The following is a 13,363-nucleotide window of genomic DNA, read 5'->3' as shown; positions in this document are numbered from 1 at the left end:
GAGCCTGTAGTCCTCTGAGGGTCAGTCCTCTTTTGGTTTCGGCATGCATGGGTGCTCCAGAGCTCCAGACGTTGAGGAAGACATTGGCCTGCCCGGCATGATTTCCTAGTGGGTATTCGGCGGTAGGGTTCAGCCGTACTAGGAGGTTCTGGGCCGTGGCACAGGAGAATAGCTTTCCTCCTCTTGTGGACTGGAGACTTTTTTGCCAAGGCGAGTAGCACCGTGCTGGTCTGCTGGGTGTTCCAGAGAAAAATTGAGGTCCACTTTCGTCGGAAGGCGGAGCCGGGCCCAGCTCAAAGCATGGGAGACCCTGCTTTAGTGCACAGGGGCGTGGTGTTTCCGGGAGTCTGATGGGTTTTCTCTTCTCCTGGAAATGCTACAGTGTTGCCAGTGGTATTGCCACACAATGTTGGCTGGAGCCACGGTCCACCAGGGGAAGGAAGGGTGGGTCTCCAGAGGGACCAGTGCCTGGATGAGTAGATGGACATAGAGGGAATGCACATGGAGAAACTGGGTCTTACCGCAAGCGGGTACTTTTGCTGCCACTTCTGTTAATGGATCCTCCTGATAGATGGTTGGCTCTCGAGTTGGGGCATCAGAAGTGCTTCAGGAAAAAGCCTTAGTATCCTTGTGTGCTTTTGGTCCGCCCGTGAGGCTGCATGCATGGTGGTTGCTGTGCATTCTGAAAGAGCATATAGGCAGTTTGGATCCCGAATGAGCCACCGTGGTGGCAGACCTCAGGGATGACTTCTCTTGTAGGAGGCGCCTGCGAACCCGAGACGTCAGCTTCTAGTTTTTGAGCATAGGACAGCCGCGAACGGTTTGGGTAGTGGAAAGGCCTAAGTGGGTCCAAATTAGTGCGCAAGGATTGTTGCCTGTGCCTGAAGGAGGTAGAGAGTGATGAAATTCCCCTCTGTGCCAAGTGCCTTTCATAGGCGCTGGACAGGCGCTGAGGGTCTCCTCTCCTGCACAAGTTGTGGGGTTCAGGCATTGGAACGTGTGGGTGGGGCCGGAGCTCCTGTTGGAATGGACGTCACCTGGGGCTCCCAGATGCCCGTGGCGATGGCCCAGAAAGGCAGGAGGTTTCCAGAGGACGTGCTTTCTCATGTTCGCCCTTTCTTGCTTGGACATCCCGTGGAGGGAAGGAGTCAGGGTCAGATTGGTTTGCAGAGTTGGATGGAGATTCTCAGATGGGTTTCCTGTGGCTGGAAGAGTTTGTTGGGCAGCTTAAGAGCCACATGGGAACTGAGCTCAGGCCGGCATGGCGAGGGCAAGTGAAAAGGCTGCAGTCCCTAAAGAGTGTGAACTGAGGAGCAGCAGGCTGCGGAGCAGGCCAGTCATGGTTGTTTTTCATGGGCATCCCTCTCTTTTGTCTCCTTGCATACGCATGGCAGGTCGTGTTTCCACGGAAGGAGTGAAAGGTTGCCGCCGGCTCCTCTGGCTGTGGGAAGATGCCCAGGGAGGACGGGGAACACCCGCATGCCCGTGCCCTCTGTTTCCTGAGTGTGGCCCTTCGTAGCTGAGGATGGTAAGCGTCTCCTGGCCCCAAGTCACCGAGGTTGCTCCTTGCCGGGTGAGGGTCACAAGCGTGGATCGATGATGACTCCCACAAAAACATTCCTTGGAAGCTGAACAAAATGAGTGAAAACTCTATACCGTCTCTCTCATCGAAACTGAGGTCCACCACGTAGACGTAGGGGGCTGCAGTGAGCTGGGTGGTGGAGGGGAGAACCCTGTGGCCCTTTTTGGACGGGGGCTGTGTCAGAATGGACCCTGGAAGGGAAGGCCCTTTTCAGCCGAGTTCACCTGGCGTTAGGACCCCGAGCCTGTAGTCCTCTGAGGGTCAGTCCTCTTTTGGTTTCGGCATGCATGGGTGGTCCAGAGCTCCAGACGTTGAGGAAGACATTGGCCTGCCCGGCATGATTTCCTAAAGGGTGTTAGGCGGTGGGGTTCAGCCGTACTAGGAGGTTCTGGGCCATGGCACAGGAGAATTGCTTTCCTCCTCTTGTGGACTGGAGACTTTTTTGCCAAGGCGAGTAGCACCGTGCTGGTCTGCTGGGTGTTCCAGAGAAAAATTGAGGTCCACTTTCGTCGGAACGCGGAGCCGGGCCCAGCTCAAAGCATGGGAGACCCTGCTTTAGTGCACAGGGGCGTGGTGTTTCCGGGAGTCTGATGGGTTTTCTCTTCTCCTGGAAATGCTACAGTGTTGCCAGTGGTATTGCCACACAATGTTGGCTGGAGCCACGGTCCACCAGGGGAAGGAAGGGTGGGTCTCCAGAGGGACCAGTGCCTGGATGAGTAGATGGACATAGAGGGAATGCACATGGAGAAACTGGGTCTTACCGCAAGCGGGTACTTTTGCTGCCACTTCTGTTAATGGATCCTCCTGATAGATGGTTGGCTCTCGAGTTGGGGCATCAGAAGTGCTTCAGGAAAAAGCCTTAGTATCCTTGTGTGCTTTTGGTCCGCCCGTGAGGCTGCATGCATGGTGGTTGCTGTGCATTCTGAAAGAGCATATAGGCAGTTTGGATCCCGAATGAGCCACCGTGGTGGCAGACCTCAGGGATGACTTCTCTTGTAGGAGGCGCCTGCGAACCCGAGACGTCAGCTTCTAGTTTTTGAGCATAGGACAGCCGCGAACGGTTTGGGTAGTGGAAAGGCCTAAGTGGGTCCAAATTAGTGCGCAAGGATTGTTGCCTGTGCCTGAAGGAGGTAGAGAGTGATGAAATTCCCCTCTGTGCCAAGTGCCTTTCATAGGCGCTGGACAGGCGCTGAGGGTCTCCTCTCCTGCACAAGTTGTGGGGTTCAGGCATTGGAACGTGTGGGTGGGGCCGGAGCTCCTGTTGGAATGGACGTCACCTGGGGCTCCCAGATGCCCGTGGCGATGGCCCAGAAAGGCAGGAGGTTTCCAGAGGACGTGCTTTCTCATGTTCGCCCTTTCTTGCTTGGACATCCCGTGGAGGGAAGGAGTCAGGGTCAGATTGGTTTGCAGAGTTGGATGGAGATTCTCAGATGGGTTTCCTGTGGCTGGAAGAGTTTGTTGGGCAGCTTAAGAGCCACATGGGAACTGAGCTCAGGCCGGCATGGCGAGGGCAAGTGAAAAGGCTGCAGTCCCTAAAGAGTGTGAACTGAGGAGCAGCAGGCTGCGGAGCAGGCCAGTCATGGTTGTTTTTCATGGGCATCCCTCTCTTTTGTCTCCTTGCATACGCATGGCAGGTCGTGTTTCCACGGAAGGAGTGAAAGGTTGCCGCCGGCTCCTCTGGCTGTGGGAAGATGCCCAGGGAGGACGGGGAACACCCGCATGCCCGTGCCCTCTGTTTCCTGAGTGTGGCCCTTCGTAGCTGAGGATGGTAAGCGTCTCCTGGCCCCAAGTCACCGAGGTTGCTCCTTGCCGGGTGAGGGTCACAAGCGTGGATCGATGATGACTCCCACAAAAACATTCCTTGGAAGCTGAACAAAATGAGTGAAAACTCTATACCGTCTCTCTCATCGAAACTGAGGTCCACCACGTAGACGTAGGGGGCTGCAGTGAGCTGGGTGGTGGAGGGGAGAACCCTGTGGCCCTTTTTGGACGGGGGCTGTGTCAGAATGGACCCTGGAAGGGAAGGCCCTTTTCAGCCGAGTTCACCTGGCGTTAGGACCCCGAGCCTGTAGTCCTCTGAGGGTCAGTCCTCTTTTGGTTTCGGCATGCATGGGTGATCCAGAGCTCCAGACGTTGAGGAAGACATTGGCCTGCCCGGCATGATTTCCTAAAGGGTGTTAGGCGGTGGGGTTCAGCCGTACTAGGAGGTTCTGGGCCATGGCACAGGAGAATAGCTTTCCTCCTCTTGTGGACTGGAGACTTTTTTGCCAAGGCGAGTAGCACCGTGCTGGTCTGCTGGGTGTTCCAGAGAAAAATTGAGGTCCACTTTCGTCGGAAGGCGGAGCCGGGCCCAGCTCAAAGCATGGGAGACCCTGCTTTAGTGCACAGGGGCGTGGTGTTTCCGGGAGTCTGATGGGTTTTCTCTTCTCCTGGAAATGCTACAGTGTTGCCAGTGGTATTGCCACACAATGTTGGCTGGAGCCACGGTCCACCAGGGGAAGGAAGGGTGGGTCTCCAGAGGGACCAGTGCCTGGATGAGTAGATGGACATAGAGGGAATGCACATGGAGAAACTGGGTCTTACCGCAAGCGGGTACTTTTGCTGCCACTTCTGTTAATGGATCCTCCTGATAGATGGTTGGCTCTCGAGTTGGGGCATCAGAAGTGCTTCAGGAAAAAGCCTTAGTATCCTTGTGTGCTTTTGGTCCGCCCGTGAGGCTGCATGCATGGTGGTTGCTGTGCATTCTGAAAGAGCATATACACAGTTTGGATCCCGAATGAGCCACCGTGGTGGCAGACCTCAGGGATGACTTCTCTTGTAGGAGGCGCCTGCGAACCCGAGACGTCAGCTTCTAGTTTTTGAGCATAGGACAGCCGCGAACGGTTTGGGTAGTGGAAAGGCCTAAGTGGGTCCAAATTAGTGCGCAAGGATTGTTGCCTGTGCCTGAAGGAGGTAGAGAGTGATGAAATTCCCCTCTGTGCCAAGTGCCTTTCATAGGCGCTGGACAGGCGCTGAGGGTCTCCTCTCCTGCACAAGTTGTGGGGTTCAGGCATTGGAACGTGTGGGTGGGGCCGGAGCTCCTGTTGGAATGGACGTCACCTGGGGCTCCCAGATGCCCGTGGCGATGGCCCAGAAAGGCAGGAGGTTTCCAGAGGACGTGCTTTCTCAAGTTCGCCCTTTCTTGCTTGGACATCCCGTGGAGGGAAGGAGTCAGGGTCAGATTGGTTTGCAGAGTTGGATGGAGATTCTCAGATGGGTTTCCTGTGGCTGGAAGAGTTTGTTGGGCAGCTTAAGAGCCACATGGGAACTGAGCTCAGGCCGGCATGGCGAGGGCAAGTGAAAAGGCTGCAGTCCCTAAAGAGTGTGAACTGAGGAGCAGCAGGCTGCGGAGCAGGCCAGTCATGGTTGTTTTTCATGGGCATCCCTCTCTTTTGTCTCCTTGCATACGCATGGCAGGTCGTGTTTCCACGGAAGGAGTGAAAGGTTGCCGCCGGCTCCTCTGGCTGTGGGAAGATGCCCAGGGAGGACGGGGAACACCCGCATGCCCGTGCCCTCTGTTTCCTGAGTGTGGCCCTTCGTAGCTGAGGATGGTAAGCGTCTCCTGGCCCCAAGTCACCGAGGTTGCTCCTTGCCGGGTGAGGGTCACAAGCGTGGATCGATGATGACTCCCACAAAAACATTCCTTGGAAGCTGAACAAAATGAGTGAAAACTCTATACCGTCTCTCTCATCGAAACTGAGGTCCACCACGTAGACGTAGGGGGCTGCAGTGAGCTGGGTGGTGGAGGGGAGAACCCTGTGGCCCTTTTTGGACGGGGGCTGTGTCAGAATGGACCCTGGAAGGGAAGGCCCTTTTCAGCCGAGTTCACCTGGCGTTAGGACCCCGAGCCTGTAGTCCTCTGAGGGTCAGTCCTCTTTTGGTTTCGGCATGCATGGGTGGTCCAGAGCTCCAGACGTTGAGGAAGACATTGGCCGGCCCGGCATGATTTCCTAGTGGGTGTTAGGCGGTAGGGTTCAGCCGTACTAGGAGGTTCTGGGCCGTGGCACAGGAGAATAGCTTTCCTCCTCTTGTGGACTGGAGACTTTTTTGCCAAGGCGAGTAGCACCGTGCTGGTCTGCTGGGTGTTCCAGAGAAAAATTGAGGTCCACTTTCGTCGGAAGGCGGAGCCGGGCCCAGCTCAAAGCATGGGAGACCCTGCTTTAATGCACAGGGGCGTGGTGTTTCCGGGAGTCTGATGGGTTTTCTCTTCTCCTGGAAATGCTACAGTGTTGCCAGTGGTATTGCCACACAATGTTGGCTGGAGCCAGGGTCCACCAGGGGAAGGAAGGGTGGGTCTCCAGAGGGACCAGTGCCTGGATGAGTAGATGGACATAGAGGGAATGCACATGGAGAAACTGGGTCTTACCGCAAGCGGGTACTTTTGCTGCCACTTCTGTTAATGGATCCTCCTGATAGATGGTTGGCTCTCGAGTTGGGGCATCAGAAGTGCTTCAGGAAAAAGCCTTAGTATCCTTGTGTGCTTTTGGTCCGCCCGTGAGGCTGCATGCATGGTGGTTGCTGTGCATTCTGAAAGAGCATATAGGCAGTTTGGATCCCGAATGAGCCACCCAGGTGGCAGACCTCAGGGATGACTTCTCTTGTAGGAGGCACCTGCAAACCCGAGACGTCAGCTTCTAGTTTTTGAGCTTAGGACAGCCGCGAATGGTTTGGGTAGTGGAAAGGCCTAAGTGGGTCCAAAGTAGTGCGCAAGGATTGTTGCCTGTGCCTGAAGGAGGTAGAGAGTGATGAAATTCCCCTCTGTGCCAAGTGCCTTTCATAGGCGCTGGACAGGCGCTGAGGGTCTCCTCTCCTGCACAAGTTGTGGGGTTCAGGCATTGGAACGTGTGGGTGGGGCCGGAGCTCCTGTTGGAATGGACGTCACCTGGGGCTCCCAGATGCCCGTGGCGATGGCCCAGAAAGGCAGGAGGTTTCCAGAGGACGTGCTTTCTCAAGTTCGCCCTTTCTTGCTTGGACATCCCGTGGAGGGAAGGAGTCAGGGTCAGATTGGTTTGCAGAGTTGGATGGAGATTCTCAGATGGGTTTCCTGTGGCTGGAAGAGTTTGTTGGGCAGCTTAAGAGCCACATGGGAACTGAGCTCAGGCCGGCATGGCGAGGGCAAGTGAAAAGGCTGCAGTCCCTAAAGAGTGTGAACTGAGGAGCAGCAGGCTGCGGAGCAGGCCAGTCATGGTTGTTTTTCATGGGCATCCCTCTCTTTTGTCTCCTTGCATACGCATGGCAGGTCGTGTTTCCACGGAAGGAGTGAAAGGTTGCCACCGGCTCCTCTGGCTGTGGGAAGATGCCCAGGGAGGACGGGGAACACCCGCATGCCCGTGCCCTCTGTTTCCTGAGTGTGGCCCTTCGTAGCTGAGGATGGTAAGCGTCTCCTGGCCCCAAGTCACCGAGGTTGCTCCTTGCCGGGTGAGGGTCACAAGCGTGGATCGATGATGACTCCCACAAAAACATTCCTTGGAAGCTGAACAAAATGAGTGAAAACTCTATACCGTCTCTCTCATCGAAACTGAGGTCCACCACGTAGACGTAGGGGGCTGCAGTGAGCTGGGTGGTGGAGGGGAGAACCCTGTGGCCCTTTTTGGACGGGGGCTGTGTCGGAATGGACCCTGGAAGTTAAGGCCCATTTCAGCCGAGTTCACCTGGCGTTAGGACCCCGAGCCTGTAGTCCTCTGAGGGTCAGTCCTCTTTTGGTTTCGGCATGCATGGGTGCTCCAGAGCTCCAGACGTTGAGGAAGACATTGGCCTGCCCGGCATGATTTCCTAGTGGGTGTTAGGCGGTAGGGTTCAGCCGTACTAGGAGGTTCTGGGCCGTGGCACAGGAGAATAGCTTTCCTCCTCTTGTGGACTGGAGACTTTTTTGCCAAGGCGAGTAGCACCGTGCTGGTCTGCTGGGTGTTCCAGAGAAAATTGAGGTCCACTTTCGTCGGAAGGCGGAGCCGGGCCCAGCTCAAAGCATGGGAGACCCTGCTTTAGTGCACAGGGGCGTGGTGTTTCCGGGAGTCTGATGGGTTTTCTCTTCTCCTGGAAATGCTACAGTGTTGCCAGTGGTATTGCCACACAATGTTGGCTGGAGCCACGGTCCACCAGGGGAAGGGAAGGGTGGGTCTCCAGAGGGACCAGTGCCTGGATGAGTAGATGGACATAGAGGGAATGCACATGGAGAAACTGGGGTCTTACCGCAAGCGGGTACTTTTGCTGCCACTTCTGTTAATGGATCCTCCTGATAGATGGTTGGCTCTCGAGTTGGGGCATCAGAAGTGCTTCAGGAAAAAGCCTTAGTATCCTTGTGTGCTTTTGGTCCGCCCGTGAGGCTGCATGCATGGTGGTTGCTGTGCATTCTGAAAGAGCATATAGGCAGTTTGGATCCCGAATGAGCCACCCAGGTGGCAGACCTCAGGGATGACTTCTCTTGTAGGAGGCACCTGCAAACCCGAGACGTCAGCTTCTAGTTTTTGAGCTTAGGACAGCCGCGAACGGTTTGGGTAGTGGAAAGGCCTAAGTGGGTCCAAAGTAGTGCGCAAGGATTGTTGCCTGTGCCTGAAGGAGGTAGAGAGTGATGAAATTCCCCTCTGTGCCAAGTGCCTTTCATAGGCGCTGGACAGGCGCTGAGGGTCTCCTCTCCTGCACAAGTTGTGGGGTTCAGGCATTGGAACGTGTGGGTGGGGCCGGAGCTCCTGTTGGAATGGACGTCACCTGGGGCTCCCAGATGCCCGTGGCGATGGCCCAGAAAGGCAGGAGGTTTCCAGCGGACGTGCTTTCTCAAGTTCGCCCTTTCTTGCTTGGACATCCCGTGGAGGGAAGGAGTCAGGGTCAGATTGGTTTGCAGAGTTGGATGGAGATTCTCAGATGGGTTTCCTGTGGCTGGAAGAGTTTGTTGGGCAGCTTAAGAGCCACATGGGAACTGAGCTCAGGCCGGCATGGCGAGGGCAAGTGAAAAGGCTGCAGTCCCTAAAGAGTGTGAACTGAGGAGCAGCAGGCTGCGGAGCAGGCCAGTCATGGTTGTTTTCATGGGCATCCCTCTCTTTTGTCTCCTTGCATACGCATGGCAGGTCGTGTTTCCACGGAAGGAGTGAAAGGTTGCCGCCGGCTCCTCTGGCTGTGGGAAGATGCCCAGGGAGGACGGGGAACACCCGCATGCCCGTGCCCTCTGTTTCCTGAGTGTGGCCCTTCGTAGCTGAGGATGGTAAGCGTCTCCTGGCCCCAAGTCACCGAGGTTGCTCCTTGCCGGGTGAGGGTCACAAGCGTGGATCGATGATGACTCCCACAAAAACATTCCTTGGAGAAGCTGAACAAAATGAGTGAAAACTCTATACCGTCTCTCTCATCGAAACTGAGGTCCACCACGTAGACGTAGGGGGCTGCAGTGAGCTGGGTGGTGGAGGGGAGAACCCTGTGGCCCTTTTTGGACGGGGGCTGTGTCGGAATGGACCCTGGAAGGGAAGGCCCATTTCAGCCGAGTTCACCTGGCGTTAGGACCCCGAGCCTGTAGTCCTCTGAGGGTCAGTCCTCTTTTGGTTTCGGCATGCATGGGTGCTCCAGAGCTCCAGACGTTGAGGAAGACATTGGCCTGCCCGGCATGATTTCCTAGTGGGTATTCGGCGGTAGGGTTCAGCCGTACTAGGAGGTTCTGGGCCGTGGCACAGGAGAATAGCTTTCCTCCTCTTGTGGACTGGAGACTTTTTTGCCAAGGCGAGTAGCACCGTGCTGGTCTGCTGGGTGTTCCAGAGAAAAATTGAGGTCCACTTTCGTCGGAAGGCGGAGCCGGGCCCAGCTCAAAGCATGGGAGACCCTGCTTTAGTGCACAGGGGCGTGGTGTTTCCGGGAGTCTGATGGGTTTTCTCTTCTCCTGGAAATGCTACAGTGTTGCCAGTGGTATTGCCACACAATGTTGGCTGGAGCCACGGTCCACCAGGGGAAGGAAGGGTGGGTCTCCAGAGGGACCAGTGCCTGGATGAGTAGATGGACATAGAGGGAATGCACATGGAGAAACTGGGTCTTACCGCAAGCGGGTACTTTTGCTGCCACTTCTGTTAATGGATCCTCCTGATAGATGGTTGGCTCTCGAGTTGGGGCATCAGAAGTGCTTCAGGAAAAAGCCTTAGTATCCTTGTGTGCTTTTGGTCCGCCCGTGAGGCTGCATGCATGGTGGTTGCTGTGCATTCTGAAAGAGCATATACACAGTTTGGATCCCGAATGAGCCACCGTGGTGGCAGACCTCAGGGATGACTTCTCTTGTAGGAGGCGCCTGCAAACCCGAGACGTCAGCTTCTAGTTTTTGAGCATACGACAGCCGCGAACGGTTTGGGTAGTGGAAAGGCCTAAGTGGGTCCAAATTAGTGCGCAAGGATTGTTGCCTGTGCCTGAAGGAGGTAGAGAGTGATGAAATTCCCCTCTGTGCCAAGTGCCTTTCATAGGCGCTGGACAGGCGCTGAGGGTCTCCTCTCCTGCACAAGTTGTGGGGTTCAGGCATTGGAACGTGTGGGTGGGGCCGGAGCTCCTGTTGGAATGGACGTCACCTGGGGCTCCCAGATGCCCGTGGCGATGGCCCAGAAAGGCAGGAGGTTTCCAGAGGACGTGCTTTCTCAAGTTCGCCCTTTCTTGCTTGGACATCCCGTGGAGGGAAGGAGTCAGGGTCAGATTGGTTTGCAGAGTTGGATGGAGATTCTCAGATGGGTTTCCTGTGGCTGGAAGAGTTTGTTGGGCAGCTTAAGAGCCACATGGGAACTGAGCTCAGGCCGGCATGGCGAGGGCAAGTGAAAAGGCTGCAGTCCCTAAAGAGTGTGAACTGAGGAGCAGCAGGCTGCGGAGCAGGCCAGTCATGGTTGTTTTTCATGGGCATCCCTCTCTTTTGTCTCCTTGCATACGCATGGCAGGTCGTGTTTCCACGGAAGGAGTGAAAGGTTGCCGCCGGTCCTCTGGCTGTGGGAAGATGCCCAGGGAGGACGGGGAACACCCGCATGCCCGTGCCCTCTGTTTCCTGAGTGTGGCCCTTCGTAGCTGAGGATGGTAAGCGTCTCCTGGCCCCAAGTCACCGAGGTTGCTCCTTGCCGGGTGAGGGTCACAAGCGTGGATCGATGATGACTCCCACAAAAACATTCCTTGGAAGCTGAACAAAATGAGTGAAAACTCTATACCGTCTCTCTCATCGAAAGTGAGGTCCACCACGTAGACGTAGGGGGCTGCAGTGAGCTGGGTGGTGGAGGGGAGAACCCTGTGGCCCTTTTTGGACGGGGGCTGTGTCAGAATGGACCCTGGAAGGGAAGGCCCTTTTCAGCCGAGTTCACCTGGCGTTAGGACCCCGAGCCTGTAGTCCTCTGAGGGTCAGTCCTCTTTTGGTTTCGGCATGCATGGGTGGTCCAGAGCTCCAGACGTTGAGGAAGACATTGGCCGGCCCGGCATGATTTCCTAGTGGGTGTTAGGCGGTAGGGTTCAGCCGTACTAGGAGGTCCTGGGCCGTGGCACAGGAGAATAGCTTTCCTCCTCTTGTGGACTGGAGACTTTTTTTGCCAAGGCGAGTAGCACCGTGCTGGTCTGCTGGGTGTTCCAGAGAAAAATTGAGGTCCACTTTCGTCGGAAGGCGGAGCCGGGCCCAGCTCAAAGCATGGGAGACCCTGCTTTAATGCACAGGGGCGTGGTGTTTCCGGGAGTCTGATGGGTTTTCTCTTCTCCTGGAAATGCTACAGTGTTTGCCAGTGGTATTGCCACACAATGTTGGCTGGAGCCAGGGTCCACCAGGGGAAGGAAGGGTGGGTCTCCAGAGGGACCAGTGCCTGGATGAGTAGATGGACATAGAGGGAATGCACATGGAGAAACTGGGTCTTACCGCAAGTGGGTACTTTTGCTGCCACTTCTGTTAATGGATCCTCCTGATAGATGGTTGGCTCTCGAGTTGGGGCATCAGAAGTGCTTCAGGAAAAAGCCTTAGTATCCTTGTGTGCTTTTGGTCCGCCCGTGAGGCTGCATGCATGGTGGTTGCTGTGCATTCTGAAAGAGCATATAGGCAGTTTGGATCCCGAATGAGCCACCCAGGTGGCAGACCTCAGGGATGACTTCTCTTGTAGGAGGCACCTGCAAACCCGAGACGTCAGCTTCTAGTTTTTGAGCTTAGGACAGCCGCGAACGGTTTGGGTAGTGGAAAGGCCTAAGTGGGTCCAAAGTAGTGCGCAAGGATTGTTGCCTGTGCCTGAAGGAGGTAGAGAGTGATGAAATTCCCCTCTGTGCCAAGTGCCTTTCATAGGCGCTGGACAGGCGCTGAGGGTCTCCTCTCCTGCACAAGTTGTGGGGTTCAGGCATTGGAACGTGTGGGTGGGGCCGGAGCTCCTGTTGGAATGGACGTCACCTGGGGCTCCCAGATGCCCGTGGCGATGGCCCAGAAAGACAGGAGGTTTCCAGAGGACGTGCTTTCTCAAGTTCGCCCTTTCTTGCTTGGACATCCCGTGGAGGGAAGGAGTCAGGGTCAGATTGGTTTGCAGAGTTGGATGGAGATTCTCAGATGGGTTTCCTGTGGCTGGAAGAGTTTGTTGGGCAGCTTAAGAGCCACATGGGAACTGAGCTCAGGCCGGCATGGCGAGGGCAAGTGAAAAGGCTGCAGTCCCTAAAGAGTGTGAACTGAGGAGCAGCAGGCTGCGGAGCAGGCCAGTCATGGTTGTTTTTCATGGGCATCCCTCTCTTTTGTCTCCTTGCATACGCATGGCAGGTCGTGTTTCCACGGAAGGAGTGAAAGGTTGCCGCCGGCTCCTCTGGCTGTGGGAAGATGCCCAGGGAGGACGGGGAACACCCGCATGCCCGTGCCCTCTGTTTCCTGAGTGTGGCCCTTCGTAGCTGAGGATGGTAAGCGTCTCCTGGCCCCAAGTCACCGAGGTTGCTCCTTGCCGGGTGAGGGTCACAAGCGTGGATCGATGATGACTCCCACAAAAACATTCCTTGGAAGCTGAACAAAATGAGTGAAAACTCTATACCGTCTCTCTCATCGAAAGTGAGGTCACCACGTAGACGTAGGGGGCTGCAGTGAGCTGGGTGGTGGAGGGGAGAACCCTGTGGCCCTTTTTGGACGGGGGCTGTGTCAGAATGGACCCTGGAAGGGAAGGCCCTTTTCAGCCGAGTTCACCTGGCGTTAGGACCCCGAGCCTGTAGTCCTCTGAGGGTCAGTCCTCTTTTGGTTTCGGCATGCATGGGTGGTCCAGAGCTCCAGACGTTGAGGAAGACATTGGCCGGCCCGGCATGATTTCCTAGTGGGTGTTAGGCGGTAGGGTTCAGCCGTACTAGGAGGTCCTGGGCCGTGGCACAGGAGAATAGCTTTCCTCCTCTTGTGGACTGGAGACTTTTTTTGCCAAGGCGAGTAGCACCGTGCTGGTCTGCTGGGTGTTCCAGATGAAAACCCCACAACTTTGTCAGGAGAGGACCCTCAGCGCCTGTCCAGCCCTATGAAAGGCACTTGGCACAGAGGGGAATTTCATCACTCTCTACCTCCTTCAGGCACATGGCAACAATCCTTGCGCACTAGTACTTTTGCCCACTTAGCTTTCCACTACCAACCGTTCGCGGCTGTCCTAAGGCTAACTAGAAGCTGACCGGGTTTGCAGGTGCCGTCCTACAAGAGAAGTCATCCCTGGAGGGTCTGGCCACCTGGTGGCTCCATTCTGGGATCCAAACTGCCTATATGCTCTTTCAGAATGCACAGCAACCACCATGCATGCAGCCTCACGGGGCGGACCAAAAGCACACAAGGAT

General features: G+C 55.9%; 7 non-coding genes across 7 annotated transcripts; all 7 read left to right on the top strand.

Annotated features, from left to right (window-relative positions):
* Nucleotides 1-1,590: 1,590 nt before the first annotated feature.
* LOC144252067 (small nucleolar RNA SNORD116) lies at nt 1,591-1,682 on the top strand. Its single transcript, XR_013342903.1, has one exon. It is a non-coding gene; the product is annotated as a small nucleolar RNA SNORD116 (small nucleolar RNA).
* A 1,730-nt stretch (nt 1,683-3,412) lies between these two features.
* Nucleotides 3,413-3,504, top strand: LOC144252066 (small nucleolar RNA SNORD116). Its single transcript, XR_013342902.1, has one exon. It is a non-coding gene; the product is annotated as a small nucleolar RNA SNORD116 (small nucleolar RNA).
* A 1,730-nt stretch (nt 3,505-5,234) lies between these two features.
* Nucleotides 5,235-5,326, top strand: LOC144252065 (small nucleolar RNA SNORD116). Its single transcript, XR_013342901.1, has one exon. It is a non-coding gene; the product is annotated as a small nucleolar RNA SNORD116 (small nucleolar RNA).
* Nucleotides 5,327-7,056: 1,730 nt separating this feature from the next.
* On the top strand, nt 7,057-7,148 carry LOC144252056 (small nucleolar RNA SNORD116). Its single transcript, XR_013342892.1, has one exon. It is a non-coding gene; the product is annotated as a small nucleolar RNA SNORD116 (small nucleolar RNA).
* A 1,730-nt stretch (nt 7,149-8,878) lies between these two features.
* LOC144252045 (small nucleolar RNA SNORD116) lies at nt 8,879-8,972 on the top strand. Its single transcript, XR_013342881.1, has one exon. It is a non-coding gene; the product is annotated as a small nucleolar RNA SNORD116 (small nucleolar RNA).
* A 1,729-nt stretch (nt 8,973-10,701) lies between these two features.
* On the top strand, nt 10,702-10,793 carry LOC144252057 (small nucleolar RNA SNORD116). Its single transcript, XR_013342893.1, has one exon. It is a non-coding gene; the product is annotated as a small nucleolar RNA SNORD116 (small nucleolar RNA).
* A 1,732-nt stretch (nt 10,794-12,525) lies between these two features.
* LOC144252064 (small nucleolar RNA SNORD116) lies at nt 12,526-12,617 on the top strand. Its single transcript, XR_013342900.1, has one exon. It is a non-coding gene; the product is annotated as a small nucleolar RNA SNORD116 (small nucleolar RNA).
* The last annotated feature ends 746 nt before the right edge of the window (nt 12,618-13,363 follow it).

The sequence above is a fragment of the Urocitellus parryii genome, unplaced genomic scaffold (assembly GCF_045843805.1).
Source record: "Urocitellus parryii isolate mUroPar1 unplaced genomic scaffold, mUroPar1.hap1 Scaffold_3685, whole genome shotgun sequence".
Lineage (NCBI taxonomy): Eukaryota > Metazoa > Chordata > Mammalia > Rodentia > Sciuridae > Urocitellus > Urocitellus parryii.
This window is presented reverse-complemented; position numbering and strand designations above follow the sequence as displayed.